The sequence below is a fragment of the Acinonyx jubatus genome, chromosome B3 (genome assembly GCF_027475565.1).
Source record: "Acinonyx jubatus isolate Ajub_Pintada_27869175 chromosome B3, VMU_Ajub_asm_v1.0, whole genome shotgun sequence".
Taxonomy (NCBI): domain Eukaryota; kingdom Metazoa; phylum Chordata; class Mammalia; order Carnivora; family Felidae; genus Acinonyx; species Acinonyx jubatus.
The window spans coordinates 108,416,893-108,432,342 of record NC_069386.1 but is presented as its reverse complement, the minus strand read 5'-3'; the positions used below and the strand labels follow the sequence as shown (position 1 = coordinate 108,432,342).

The 15,450-nt window shown below is 40.5% G+C and overlaps 2 long non-coding RNA genes across 3 annotated transcripts; both read left to right on the top strand.

Moving 5' to 3' along the window:
* Nucleotides 1-4,068, top strand: LOC113601334 (uncharacterized). The gene is made up of 2 exons (XR_003422538.2): nucleotides 1-3,474; nucleotides 3,962-4,068. It is a non-coding gene; the product is annotated as an uncharacterized LOC113601334 (long non-coding RNA).
* An 18-nt stretch (nucleotides 4,069-4,086) lies between these two features.
* LOC106971308 (uncharacterized) lies at nucleotides 4,087-13,622 on the top strand. Of its 2 annotated transcripts, none has more exons than XR_008299451.1 (5): nucleotides 4,087-5,041; nucleotides 5,138-5,248; nucleotides 6,075-6,196; nucleotides 7,257-8,059; nucleotides 12,717-13,622. It is a non-coding gene; the product is annotated as an uncharacterized LOC106971308 (long non-coding RNA). The 2 variants fall into 2 exon arrangements; XR_001429635.3 differs by having other exon boundaries at nucleotides 4,096-5,041; nucleotides 7,257-7,608.
* Nucleotides 13,623-15,450: the final 1,828 nt, after the last annotated feature.

Sequence of the window (15,450 nt, the reverse complement as noted above, 5' to 3'; positions counted from 1 at the left end):
TGTAACTGAGGGTTTCACAGGTGGTTAAAAATAATTGGTCAAGGGTAGACAAAGAGCTAGGATTCTCCTACATTGCTGGTAAAAGGTTAAATTTGTACGAGTTTGAAAATATGTTTGGAAGTACTCCTAAAACCAAATATATGCATACCCTGTGACTGACTCAGTGGTTCTTCTCCATCAACAGTAGAATGGATAAATTGTGGCTTATTCATTCAACGGGATACTCTACAGCAATGAGAATGAATGAACTATTGTTTTACATCCAAATGGATGAGTCTTACAACTATAATAAATAATATATGATGTAATGGCAAATAAAATAATTGGCAAAAGAAGTCTCAAAACGTTATGATTCCATTTATAAAGCTAAAAAAAATGGCAAACCTAAACTACAGAGTTAGAAGTCAAGAGACTTGTTCCCTTTGCAGGAGGTAATAAAGGTGGTGAAGAAAAGAACCCTTGAGCTACTGATAATTGTTTCAGATACTAGTTATAGGAGGATAGATTTCTTGTGAACCTCTATCCAGCTGTACAGTTATGATTTGTTTGTTTTTCTTTATCTGATATGCTTCAAAACAAAGTTTTTAAAAAGTAGACTTCCTGTTTATAATAATGGCAGTCTGGGTTATTCTACAGGCTCTTTTGTTAAAAAGATCTAAATAATGAAAGGTTGATGCTTTTAAGGAGAAATTTTTACTATTTTATCTAAGAGTTGACAAAGGATTAAGGAATAGATTCAAAAATGAAGGGAAAATCTGGTCAGGCATTCTAGCAGAAAGCCATTTTTAAGCTACTTTGCCCTGAGGGCATTTGTCTAGCCCAAACAAAAAGAGCTTTGACTGCCTTATAGAAGAAAGATGACAGAAAAGAGGGCAGAGACCTTGTAAAAGCTGGAGTTTTTGCCCAAAGATCCTCCCCAAATTCAGCTTGGTTGACCCAAAGTAGAGCTGCTTTATCTAGGGTGCAGCCCAGGTTGTAAATGAAGTGTTAGGGAAAGGGGCAGGGTCTGACAGTGGAAGCAAAAGGGGAGCAGGAGGGGAGTAGACTTTTTGAGATGTTTGCCTCGAGTGGGGTAGATCTGGTCAAATGCACTGTTCTTCTGGGAAGCTCTTTTTCCTGGTCCTGTGGCTACAGAATGTGGGCTTTTCTTGGAGCATTTTGGTCTGTGCCCATTGGTGTTTCTGGATTAGGGAGCTCTCCTGTGCCCAGGCCTGGATATACTGGAGACAGACAAAATCCCAGGGAACTCAACACCCAAGGTCGATAGCCAGTTTGTCTTTTCTTCACCTTTATGCCTTCTGTCAGTTGCGCTATGGATTTTGTCGAGGTTTATTTGTTTGTTTCATTATTAGCAGGAGGACTAATAGGGTGGCATGTGCTTATTTCATCTTGACAGGACCAGAAACGATTCAATAAGTTCTATATTGACTCCATATTCTATATTCCAATTTTGTCAGTTGTCCCAGTAATGTGTTTTATAGCATTATTTTGTTTCTGGTACAAGATCCAGTCCAGCATCATGAATTGCATTTAGTTTCCATGTCTAGTTTCCATCTATAATAATTTCTCAGTCTCTCACTTGTCTTTAAAGATACAAAAACTTGTGAAAAACAAAGGCCAGTTGTTTTTTAGAATGTCTCTCATTCGGGTTTGTCTGATATTGTTTCCTCATGATGAGATTCAGGTTATGAATGAAAAAAAAAAGTCTTTTTTAGAGCGAGTGTGTGCAAGTGGGAGAGAAGGGCAGAGGGAGAAGGAGGGAGGGAGGGAGAGAGAGAGAGAGAGAGAGAGAGAGAGAGAGAGAATCTTAAGCAGGCTCCATGATCAGCACAGAGCCCAATACGGAGCTCCATCCCATGAACCTGGGATCAAGACCTGAGCTGAAATAAAGAGTTAGATGCTTATCTGACTGAGCCACCCAGTCACCCCCAGTTTATGAATTTTTTGAGAGAAATACAACGTGAATGATGTTTGGTCCTTCTCAACTTATCATATCCAGAGGCACATGATACCTATTTGCCCCCCACCTTTTTTTTTTAATCTCTTTTTTTTTTTTAAGTAAACTCTAGACCCAACATGGGGCTTGAACTCACAGCCTTGACTGAGATCAAGAGCCGCATGCTCTTCCAGCTGAGCCATCCACACACCCGTTTGCTCCTTATTTTGATCACTTGCTTAACATGTTCTTCTATTCCTCCAGGGTATAATTGTTTTTCCTTTTGCAACTAATGCACACATTATGAAGAGAAACTTTGATAGTGATTAAATATTCTGTTTCTTATCAAACTTGGCCTCGACCCCATGTGTGTAGCATCCGTAGATGATTTTTGCCTGAAAGAAATTTTATTATGATGGTTATAAAATGGGGATTTCCTGACTCCATCAGTACCTCTATATGCTGGCACTCTACTGCAAGAAAGAGCTCTTCCCTCTTTGAAACCAACTTTAGGAATGATCCCTTCTAGCTATGGTAGGAGATCTAGATAACACACTAGTCCTTCCTCTCCTTTCCCCCATCTTCCCAGTACAGTTATATTATTTTTAGTTCCTCCATTAATTATCATTTGTGACTTAAATTAATATACACTTTTTTCTTGTTCTGTCAAGTATCTATGATGTCTCTTGATCTTCGGGTTAGTGAAATGAGGGTCTTATTTTCCTTGCCCTGCCCTTTAGCTCTCTTCCCCCATTCTACTTCCCAACTTCTGTCATGTACACTTTCACATTATTGAGGTCGTTATTTACGCGATGTTTTATAATCACTATTACGTTACTGTGAGCTTATCCAGTTTCCCATCAACTTTCCACTTTCTCATCATTGATGATCTTTGCCTGACTTATTTCATTAGGAGAGGCAAAATACTGGTATTTAAAGTTACAGTATTTGCTCTGCATTTACTAGCTGCCAGACTCTATTTTTCCGACCGTTCTAATTGTTGTAAAGTACAATTTCAGTGTTTTCATTCATGCATCTCATGGCTGCCCACTGCTTCATGAATTAAGTTCCAATGCTTTCGTGTTATGGCCAGGCCTTTCATATTATGTTTCCTACCCTTTTTTATCTCCCTTATTCCTTTAGATACTCTATGATCCTGGGAAGAGTTTCTGTGTTCCTCAAAAGTTCCACCTCACCCTTGCTTCTTTATCTTTGTTCTTGCCTTTCCTTCTATCTAGATTGTTCTCAGTCCTGTGGAAATTTTATCCAAAGTCCTCACAACGGCCTCAGAGTGGCCTACAAGGTCTTACACACTAGAGTTTCTATTTCCTGGGACCTCATCTCCAGTGCTTTCTCTCTCTCATTCTAGTCAGACTGTTTTTCCAAGACACCATTCACAAGCCACAAGCTTTGTGATGTCACAGAGACATCAGGTCTTTGCATTTGCTGTTCCCCCTTCCTAGGGCACTCCCTCCAGATACTAGCATGGTTCATAGTCATCAGCTTTTTAAAGTATTTGCTCAAGTGTCACTTTCTCAGTGAGGCCTTTTCTGACCTGTCTCTTTGAAACTGCAGCACCTCCCTCCCTTTCCCTGTACTCATTCTCCCCCTTCCCTCTTCTATTTTTCTCCATAGTACTTGTTCTGTCAAATGTGTATTATGTGATTTATAGATTTCATTTATTTTCTGTCCCATCATTACCCTCTGCTAAATAGAAATTCTGTAAGGATAGACTTAATCTATTTTGCTCACTGCTGAATCCTTACAGCTAGAACAATATTTGGAATTTAGTAGATATTTAACAAATATATTCAAGATATTTAAATGAATTTGTGGAATGAATGAATGAATGAATGACAAGACCTGCACTGTGGTCAATTTGTTGGTTGTTGAATAAATGAATCCTCCTTTCAAGAGCCATCTCAAATATCTCTTTTTGGAAATTTTTTGGGCACAAAGTTTTATTTCTCCCTTTGCAATATGTATTCATTTTATTTCCTTTTTTTGACTTGTTGCACTGGCTAGGTTTTTCAGCACTGTGTTGAATAAGAATGATGAGCATAGACATCCTCTACCCAATCTTCGAGGAAAAGCAGCTTAGTTTTTAACCATTAAATATAATGTTAGATGTAGATATTTGATATTTTTTAAAACCAAATTGAAGACGTTTCCTTGTATTCCTATTTTTGGAAATTTTTATCGTGAGTGGGTGTTGAATTTTGTCAAAAGCATTTTCTTTACATATTGATGTAATCATGATTTTTCTTTTCTAGTCTGTTAATACAGTAGGTAACGCTGATTTTTGAATGCTGAACCAGTCTTGTATTCCTGAAATTAAGCCCACTTGGTCATGTATGTAATTCTTTTATATACTGCTGACTTTGATTTGCTAATTTTGTCAAGAATTTTTGCGTATATTCATGAAGTACGTTCATTGATTTGTAGTTATTATTATTATTTTTCATATTGTCTTTGTCTGGTTTTGGTGTCCAGGTAATACGAGTGTCATAAAGTGAATTGAGTCAAATCATTTTGTTGTACACCAAAACAATGGTATATGTCAGGTACATATCAAACTTAGGAAGTTAAAATTGAAAAATACCAAAAAAATGAATTGGGAAGTATACCCTCCTTTTCTGTTTTTTGGAAGATATTGTATGTAGAATTGTTGTTAACTCTTCTTTAAGTGTTTGGTAGAATTCTCCAGTAAAGTCATCTGGACCTGTAGATTTGGGAGGGGTGTTAACTATAAGTTTAATTTCTTTAACAGCTGTAGGGACACTAAGAATAATTAATGTTAGATGAGTTGTGGTAGTTTTTGTTTTTCAAGGAATTGGTCCATCTAATCCAAGTTGTCAAGTTCATATGTGTGGAGTTGTTTGTAATTGCTGTCATCTGAATGTTTGCATATCCCCCCAAATCATATGTTGAAACCCTAATGCCCAATGGAATGGCATTGAGAGGTGGTGTCTTTGGGAGGCGATTGGGTTGTGACAGAAAAGGTTTCATGAATGAGGATAGTACCCAGATAAGAAGCTCTAGAAGCATCCACTGCCCTCTTCCACCATGTGAGGACACTGCCAGGACCTCCCAGCCTCCACAACTGTAAGAAATAAATTTATGTTGTTACCCAGTCTGTGGTATTTTGTTATAGCAGCTCAAATGAACCAAGCTGGTAATATTCCCTTTTTATTTTTTTAGATGTTGCATCTCTGGCCAGCTGACTTCATTTGCTCCAAGTCTGGGACATCTGAAACGTCAAAGAAAATCCAGGCAACTGGGCCACTGTGTTGTTGCTCAGATCCCTGGCTGGTCTGCTTTCTTCTTTCCACCTTTCAGTCTTATGTTTGTTTTATATACAGTGTCAGGGTTTTTATGGTACTTAAGTAGCAGGAGGAATAAGGCAAAGTTGATCTACTCTATATTCCTAGAGTGTAAGCCCCCATCTTTAGTTTTTGATGTTAGTGTGTGGCTTATGTCTTGCTAAGGTATTGCATCCAAATCATTTTTTTGACAAGATAAAATCATTTCATGCATATTACTGTAAGACCATTGTTGTCCATTTGGCAAGTCTTACTTATATTCAGTGGCCTGAGATGCTTGGTGAATACAACTTCTGAATATGTGGAAATATTTTAAGATTGATTTAGAGCAGACTACTTCTATTATAGCAACAGATTTGCCCTCATTTTTATTTGTGAGTATTTATAAATAGAAGTTTATTTGACAAATAAAATATGGTAGTTTAATTCTTCGAAGGCAGTTTACAGACAGATCTGCTATAGGATAATTATAGGTGTTTCAAACCTGGATTTGATTCCATGGACAAATGTATAAGTAGAAGAGAAACATTGCCAGGAAGGAGCATAAATGTGCATTCAAATAACTTTAATCGTTAAATTATACTTTCAGTTCTTTCTGACAAGAATGTCAAATCCGTCTCTCACAGTTAAATTGATTGGCCCAGTAATCTGAAATAAATGGTCTGAGATTGTGAGTTTACGTTTTAAAATCCTCTCCATTTAGCCAGAGGGAGAGACCATATTACACACACACTTCTTCTATGAAAAAATATGACTGTTCTGCCTGTTTTAATTTTGTTAATCAGTTTCCCCCTGTTATTCACATTGCTTTATAGCGGTTTTCATAAACAATGCATTGGCCTACACCAAGGATTATTAGGTGTTTCACAGCACAGGTGTGAGACTTCTTGACATCTCCAGTGTTAGTCATCATTGACTCAGTGATCCTTGTGCAATGGTGAGTAAAGCTAAGGGGGGGAATGTAGGCTTTTAAATTGTGAAGCAAAATCATCGTTCTGGGATTTTGCTGGGAATCACACATTGGATTATAAAATGTCAAGAGGCCCAAATATGAATTTAAGTTAGAGCTTTACAAAGTAACATTAAGTTATCCTCTTAATGCATTTTAATATAATTTCCTTTAGTATCCTTCAACATCCTCTAAGCCCATAGTGCTTCACAGTTATTTTAAAATCAATCCCTAAGTCAATATCCTTTCTTTGTAATTTTAGTATCCTCCAATCTCCTAAGAACAGCTGCAAGTTGAAATGATGTTGGAGAACTGTGGCAAAAATCTAATAAAAAAAAAATGGCTTCATTTTGCAGGGAAAGGTGTATTAGGTAATTGACAGAGAATGACCAGGAACATGGATGTAGGGGTAGGTCAGACAGATTGAATTGTTAAGTATTTTCAACCCACTGTAAATGAAATTTTGAAATCAATATGCCATTTTTGTTGCATAAGCCTGTTAAGGACAGAAGCAAGATGGAAAGATGTAATACTGATTTGTTTAGCTGCTAAAGCAAGTGGAAGTGCTGTGTGTAAAAGTTCCAGGATCCCTTGAAAAAAGCAAGTTGCACTCTTACATAATTTTGCTTTAGAAAAGGGTATTTATAACTGTGTATGAGATAATTGTGCATTATATACTATTGCAATGCACATGATGCTAATTTTTCATCTTGGAACATCTTATTGACTTTTTTTTTGTTTGTTTCTTTAGGGTTGCAGTGGGTTTTCCGTAACAGCTTTTTTCTTTTTTTAAGTTTATTTTTTAGTAATCTCTACACCCAATGTGTGCTTCAAACCCACAACCCCAAGGTCAAGTCGAATTCTTTTCCAACTGAGCCAGCCAGGTGTCCCCCATAACAATTCTAGGCTAGACACAGACTTACTGAGGTTTCTCTATGCTTTATCATGCTGCATGCAAATACAGGAATTCTAGGCAGCCATGATGTCTCAAGTACATTTGGTTCCTTACCCAACAGCCATTTCCTTCTTTTTTTTTTTTTTCCACTAGGCCTCCATATTTTTTGGGTTCCACTCATTCTTTGCAGTCCTGTGCTTAGAGAAGAGATAAATCCTGGTAAGACCCTTTCTCCTAGCCAGTGATCGGTTTAGAGATGTGACTATCAACCAGTTTGGCCAAGGAAACATGGGAAATATGCTGGAGGAACTTCTGGGAAGATTTTCCCTGCTTTCAAAAACGACACAGGAGGGAGGGAATCATCTGTTCTTCTGAACATTGTGACTGAATGTGACCCTTGAACTACTCATGGATAAGCAGAAGATGGAAAGGACAGACCTGATGACAATACTGAGCTGCTGAATTTGGAATGAAATTGGGGGCTGCCCTACACCCAGACTTGTTGGTGAGATGTTACATCTCCCTCTGTTAAGGCCTTTTGGGTCAAGATTCTTTATTACTTGCAACTGAAAAGGTCCTGTTAAAATAGTATTATATTACAGCAGCCTTGGCTTACGTAACATCTTCTGCTTAGATGACATATATAAGATTTGTGCTCCTAACTTGGGTGATTCTCTCTTATTAAGCATGATGCACTAATCACGAAGGATTAAAGAAAAAAAGGATAAGATAGAAATTGCTTTGTAGCTTTGGAAAACTATCAGGACTTTCCATCCTATTGAAAGCAGGCTTCTAAGGATGAGTTGCTCTTGTTTCCAAATGATGTGTGGTGGTGAGAGGGAGAAATGACAGTGATGGTGTCACACAGGGTGTCATACAGGATGATGGTGCTTCTACAAAGCCTGGACGATGAGGCTGGAGAACTGGGGTTCTGTGGAATCATGCTATTGCTGCAGGTGACCTTTTTAAGGATAAAAAATAAGGGGCGCCTGGGTGGCTTAGTCGGTTAAGTGGCTGACTTCGGCTCAGGTCATGATTTCATGGTCCGTGAGTTCAAGCCCCGTGTCGGGCTCTGTGCTGACAGCTCAGAGCCTGGAGCCTGTTTCAGATTCTGTGTCTCCCTCTCTCTGACCCTCCCCCATTCATGCTCTGTCTCACTCTGTCTCAAAAATAAATAAACGTTCAAAAAAAATTTAAGGATAAAAAATGAGAGTTAGGGGAGAATCATGGAGGGAGGCGTCTAAATTAAATTTTCTCCTCAAAATAAAGCAAAGGGGGTTACAGGTTGAAGGGATAAGGGAGAGGTCCATAATTATACATAATGTTCTGGTTTTATTTTATTAAACAGTTTGTTTAATGTTTATTTTTGAGAGAGAGAGGGAGACAGAGCATGAGCAGGGAGGGGCGGAGAGAGAGGGAGCCACAGAATCAGAAGCAGGCTGTAGGCTCCAGGTTCCAGGCTCCAGGCTCCGAGCTCTCAGCACAGAGCCCAACGTGGGGCTTGAACTCACGAACTGTGAGATCAGGGCTCAAACTCATGAACTGTGAGATCACAACCTGAGCAGAAGTCAGACACTTAACTGACTGAGCCACCTAGGCGCCCCTGTAATATTCTGGTTTTAGATGAGACTGAGCCCTTGGCAGGCTTTATGGTAGCATATGTCTAGGCCTCAGGGACGATCTAGTCCAGATTTCCATTCAGAATTCTTCCTAAGAGAGAAATAGACTCTCAGCTCATGAATTTCATGAAGTAAACTGATTCTCTCATCAGTGTCTTTCAGGATAGCAATGTCAAGCACGCTAGATCTATTCAAGTTTCTGTTCAGGGTTCTGAAACAAATACTGGATCACAATACACCAGAAGTAGCTGAACAGCGATGTTTGTTTGTTTGTTTGTTTCTTCCTTTCTTTCTTTTTTGATGTATGTTTCTCAATGTTGCCCATTTCCATCTTTATCTCCACAAAATATCCTGGGAATGGAGGTAGACTTGCAGATTCTAGCAATAGTGAGAAAAGGCCAGAAGGATCTGAAACCTCAGAAAGAAACTGGAAGTGAATGAAGTAAACTGATCAGAGAGAGAAGTGGCCCACAGCTCCCATTGTCTTCCCGAGGTACAGGTCAGAAGTAGCATGTCCCCAGAAGATTAAATTCTTCCTGTAGACACCAGCTTGAGTGCCTGAGAGTTCCAGTGCCTTTCCTGACCCCCTGTGGATTTCAGGCTTGTCGAGCTAAGCCCCCATGATTGCATAAGCCAATTCCTTGCAACAAATCTCTTTATATAGATCTCCTACTGGTTCTGATTCTCTGCTTGAACCTTGATTGCTACACAGTCATGAAGAGGAACTCTTAAAAGCAGCTAGAAAAGAAAAAAACATTATGCCCAGAGAAATAAAGAATGACAGCAGATTTCTCATTAAAACACGCAATTGAGGAGACAGTTGTACATCTTTAAAGTAACAACAACAAAAAATTGCCACTTACATACTAGAATTTATATATTCCAACTTTTTTCACTTTGAAATTATAATTTTTTATTATAGGACATAAATTGTATAAAAATTCAATTATAACAAAATAATTGGTGACTTTCGTGAAGCAAAGGCAAGAGATGTAACTGCTATGGTCTTATTAGTCGAGCAGGCAGTTTGCAATCCAGAAAAGGACTTTCACCAGAACCTAACCATGTTGGCACCCTGGATTTCCAGCCTCCAGAACTGTGAGCATAAATTTCTGTTGCTTCTAAACCACCCAGTCTGTAGTATTTTGTTACAGCAGCCTGCATGGACTAAAACAATAGCTTTTAGGGAGTAATTGTGAATTCCGTATTTTTTCATGTTAGCACTCACTCAAATATTATTCATCCAAATGGTGTTGTCCTATCCACAAAGCCAGACATGCATGATAATAATTAAATTCAGTCATCTTTGATATTTTGCCACCTTTCAGTCCCAGCCAACCATAGCTTTATATACACTTTTCAATTTTTATCATTTCAAAGGTGTATTTGCAAAATATATCTGTACAATAAAACCTTGTGTTTACCAATTGGTTGGCTTATTTATTATGTTTAAAAATGTAAGTGTGTAATGGGTAAGCATTCATTTGTACCCTTCTCTGAGGCCCCCAAAATGTTAGGGCCCACAGGAGGGACTCTCTCAGGTCTTGCTCTGGTACTGTGCTATGGAAAGTCACCTGAGTGTGAACCGTCCCTAGCTAATTTCCTCTCCTTCCCTTCCTCTCTCTTGTTTCTGTTGTGGAAAACTGGGCACAGGGTGAAAAGAATCTCCTGGAGATCAGTTTACACACTTTCCCTTCCCAATAGAGAAATAAAACAGTTGAGGAGCCCTCCGTGTGACAGAAGAGGCATCTGTGAAGACCATACTGTACTCAACAACCAGCAAAAAGACTGGTTGCCTTCCTAGCCCGTACCCAGTCCCCAATGCTGGAGGATGCCTAGAATTCCACCCTTAGAACTTTATTTAAGGGGCACCTGGATGGCTCAATCAGTTAAGCGTCCAACTCTTGATCTCAGCTCAGGTCATGAGCTCATGGTTCGGTTGGTGAGATAGAGCCCCACGTCCTGTCATCAGGCTCTGTACTGACAGCAAGGAGCCTGATTGGGTCAGTCCCACTCTTTCTCTCTGTCCCTCCCCCATTCACACTGTATCTCTCAAAACAAATAAAAAAAAAACACCTTTATTTTAAGGTTGGAACCATTCTCTATCTTTGTGTGTTGGTAATTCAAGAGATTTGATTTGGGGAAAGGAGCAGAGAAGACCTGTGTTTCCAATGCAACAGGGCAGATGAACCACTGGGAGGCTGAGGTAGAGATGAGGGGAGGTGGGAGGGAGATGAGGGGAGGTCGGGAATCTTGGCAATTTTTTTTTTTATCTCAGTGTATAGCAAATTTTCTCATTCTTTTTTGCCATTGTGTCATTCATAGCTTTATACCTCAATATCTGGTGCATAGTTAAGCAAATGATAAATATTGAATAAGTGAAATATTGAATGAATGAAAATAAAGGGACATTTTTGTGCTGCTCTTGGAAATTAGCTGAGCAAGTTATTATATAAATGTTTCAACACGTAATATAGATAAATTATACAAAGCCTTCCGATTCAACAATTGAAATATTACTTGTCTTATTCTTTACCATCCATTAGAGGGAGACATGACTCTGTAGTGTAAAGCCAACACTTTGATCCTCTAACTGGAAAATCTGAACCAACTCTATAGCAGGTGGTCCTTTGTAGAATTTGAGCCCTTAATAACTCTGTCTAGGACTGGATGTTCTAGGGATGATAAAGGATGTTAATTTCAGGAGGAGAAAATGTCTGGACCAAAGCACTTGGACCAGGAGTAAGGACACAGGTGAACTTGGCTCAGTTACTAACAGCAAGACTGACTACTTTTGTTAGGTGGGGTGCTAGTAAACTAACTCTTTAAAATAAAGTCTTGTTCTGAATGTAGTACTTATGGATTCCCTAAAGAAAAAGACAATACAGTATTCACAGTGAGCCATGAACCAAAAACTAGAGAACAGCTGAGAAGTGTTCACATCAATCAATGTCCTCTGTTCTGAAGGAAACAACACTCTCGGGCCAAGAGAAATCCGTAGTGTATCTACTTACTATGGTCAATTTCAAGCTATGATTGGTTTAACAATTGAATTGCAAGTTCCTTGAGTAACAATCCGCAATCCGGAGCCAGTGTGAACAGACTTCTGCACACTGCTGAACTTTGTTGGGTCTTAGTTGCCTTTCCTGGAAAATGGGGATGGTAAATAACCCATTACACAGATTCCATTATATAGTGGGCATCTAAGCCCTTTGAACATTTTAAAGCAATGTTTTCCAAACTTCCCTGATCATAAAATCATCCAGTGGGTTGTGGAAAATGCACACTTCCAGGACCCACCCCAGAGCTCCTGGTTCAGAGTCTGCTGGGGAGGAGGTGCCTGGGAATCTATATGTTAAACCAGTGACTCGGGTGACCCACGATCTAGGAATATGGAAAAACACTGCTTTAAATTAGTCTCACAACCGGGTTCTAGGTCAGTGGGTCCTTCTCTGACTCACTTCACAAGTGGGCCTGCCTGAGGAGATGCAGGCAGAACTCATCTACGCCGGACAGGGCACTTAATTCTCTTCTACCCCCTCCATCCTAGGAACCCAAACCTCTTTAACCACTAAACCTGCTGTTTGCCTTCTCCGAGGCCAAGTCTTCCCTACACCTGTGAAGCCCTTTGTTCTAAGGGCTGCTGGATTTTTTTTTTAATTTTTAAAAAATGTTTTATTTATTTTTGAGAGACAGAGAGAGACAGCATGAGTGGGAGAGGGCAGAGAGAGAGAGAGAGAGAGAGAGAGGGAGACGCAGAATCTGAAGCAGGCTCCAGGCTCTGAGCTGTCAGCACAGAGCCCCCGACTCGGGGCTCAAACTCATGAGCCGTGAGATCATGACCTGAGCCGGTCAGACGCTCAACCGACTGAGCCACCCAGGTGCCCCTGGGCTGCTGGATTTTTTAAAGCCATCGTGTACGGAGAAACAGCCAGGTGTCATCTCATCCCCACAGCCATCTCATGCAGTATATTCTTGTGCTCTTATTTTACAGAAGGTCAAAGAGGCCAGAAAAATGTTCAAGGGCATATATGCGATAAGAGCCTGGGCTCCATCCTGCTGTGGGCTCTTCTAGGCTGCCTGCTCCTTTGGTGCCTGTGTGTTCTCCATCTTCTCTGTGGAAGCCCCGTGCTCTGAAAGCAGCTTCCAGTAGCTGGAGTGGAAGAATGAAGGATGCCGAGGGCTGGGCCTGGCACCTGCAGAATTCAGAGGAGCCACCCAACCTGGGGAGATCGGCACCTTCCACGTCTGAATGAAGTTCGGTCAGCTCAGGAAACAAGCGCCAGGAGGGGGGGGGAGAGGCTAATTTCTAAGAGGAACCCAAACATGCAGGGGATCCTCTGAATGTCCACAAAAACTCCCCATCTGTGCCCTCTACGTGTCTCTGATCATTTGTGACAGGCACTGTGGGTCATTTCTTAGGCATTGGTCTTCTCCCCTCCACTAGAGTACAAAGCCTTCAGGAGATCAGCAGTTAAAGAACCCAGAGAATGTTTTTGTTCTGTGCAATAGATCTGATCGGAACCCTCCACCTACTAGCTGTGTGATATCGGGCAAATTACTTAAACTTTCTGAGCCTTAGTCTTCTCGTTTGCTAAATGGGAACATAAATCGTGCCTCCCTGGTGAGACTGTTTTCAGGATTAAATGAAATAGTGCAGATAAAGTGTTTACAAGCAGTTGCTGAATGAATGATCTCCTCCTCATCTGAGAACAAACACCTTCATGTTCTCTTGTGTCTTAGGCAGGGGGACTTAGGGCATTTTTGTTTTTCGGCATTAAGAGGGCATTCTCACACAGAGAGAAATGCATGAAGGCGAGAAGCCTTCCCAAAGAAGAACGTTTTGTGGAAGAATAAATGTAATGTCGAGTGTCAGAATAACTTGAAAGTAAACATAATAAAGAAGTTGTCAATGATTTTTCTCCCTTGAATGGTATTTTAGCTGGAGATAAGGTGGGAAGGGATGGGGCCAGGGGACACAAGGCCAAGGATACTCACGGTAGCAGTATGGCGAACACTCCGAGACCTTCCCAAGTGTTGGGGACACAGGAAATGAATTTCTCTCAGGGAGGCCGGAATGGATCTATGCAGAGTCAGATAACTAGGGTTTCTAGAACCATAAGTCTGGTGAACTCACTTAAGTTTCCTTACGTGCAAACCGGGAATAAGATCACCCTGACACAGTCGGTGTGAAAATGAAGCGCGGCATGGCTACGTAAGCGCTTTGTCAACTGTAAAAGCCACCATCGCCCTAAGAAAGCAGTTCTCTTAGTAAGTTGTGGCAGCCGAGTGGAAGAATATGGTGGATGAGAGCGGGCTGAGGAAGTATCTGGCCAGATGTGGGCAGAACCAGGAAGAAAAGATCAGTGAACAAACTGCCTGGACAGACAGGAAAAAAAAAAGAGCTACAAAAAGAAGCGAAAAAAGGGGAGAATGCTGGGATCCTAGGACACTGGACAACACCGGGGACTCCTCAGAAGCTATATAAGCTACTTGGAGAAGTTCGTCTCCTGGTCGTAATTCCCAGCAAAAGGGGAGATGGAATCATGGAACAGATCATTCCTCTCTCTGCTTAGACTCATCAGATCAAGCAATGACTTCTGTGCAAGAAGCAGCATCTCTCTGTACACAAGGGATGGGGTCTGTATTTTTATAAAAGCCGCTGATGCAATTTGCATCACTAGAGTGTCATTTGACACTCTGAGACATTTCTGGTAACTTTCCATGATATGAACAAAGAACTTGAAAATGTCAAATACATTTATGAGAAGTAGAACAACTTCAACTTTTTTGAATTCTAAACTCTATGGAAGCAGACCGTCTTATTAGAATCTGTGGCTTCTTGAGCCATTTCTGTCTAGATATGCTATTTTTTTTTTGACCTCATATCTGGGACTATTACACTGTCTGACCTGTTATTAATATTATTTTATTCTGTGCCAGAAGAGGCAAGGAAGCTGCATTTCCAGAATCACATTTGAGTCATTTGTGAAATTGCATATTACAATTTGCCACCATTTCTAACAGTTCGCTGACATTTTCTTTCTCGACTGGGTGTTCACATTCCTGCCAGTGACCTCCAGGGGCTAGCTGCTTTGCTAGCTCAAGAGAGAATTGCTTCAATCAGAGTTGGGGCTCAGGACAGGAACGTGTCTTCTTCATGCTGTTTGTTTTCAAGTGGGTAGAAAATCAGAAACAAATTATGCAAGAGATTTTTGTGGAGTTTAAGTACCTTCAAGGAGCAGTAGATAGGACAAAAACTTATTGTATCTGCACATTTGCAAATGTCAAAGACCAAGACGGAGACAGATGGAGGGTGTGTTATAAGGAGTTGGCTACGTAAGCTAGCTGCCCAGGTGGTTCATTTCAACTGCAGGTCAGAGTAACCTTGTCCTGTGGTCTGGGTGCTTAGATGTCAGGTTAGGTCTACCTTGCTGCTTATGACCTAGGCCACCTTACTAAGGGCTCCGGTCAAAGCCATGTCAGTGAAGAACAAAGTTATATAAATATGCACACAGATGGTCATGCCTAGGCAAGAACTTGACAAGATTTCACTCAGCAATATCCATGCTCTACAGGACACACAGGCTTCAGTTGACACAACAAATCAGAAAAACGTCACAGTCGTAACAGAGGAGAAAGCAAGGGATTAACACGTAGGTAGAAAACCTTGGGGTGCAGCTTTCACTCTGCCATAGGCACGTGGGTGACCTTACAAAAGATACGCC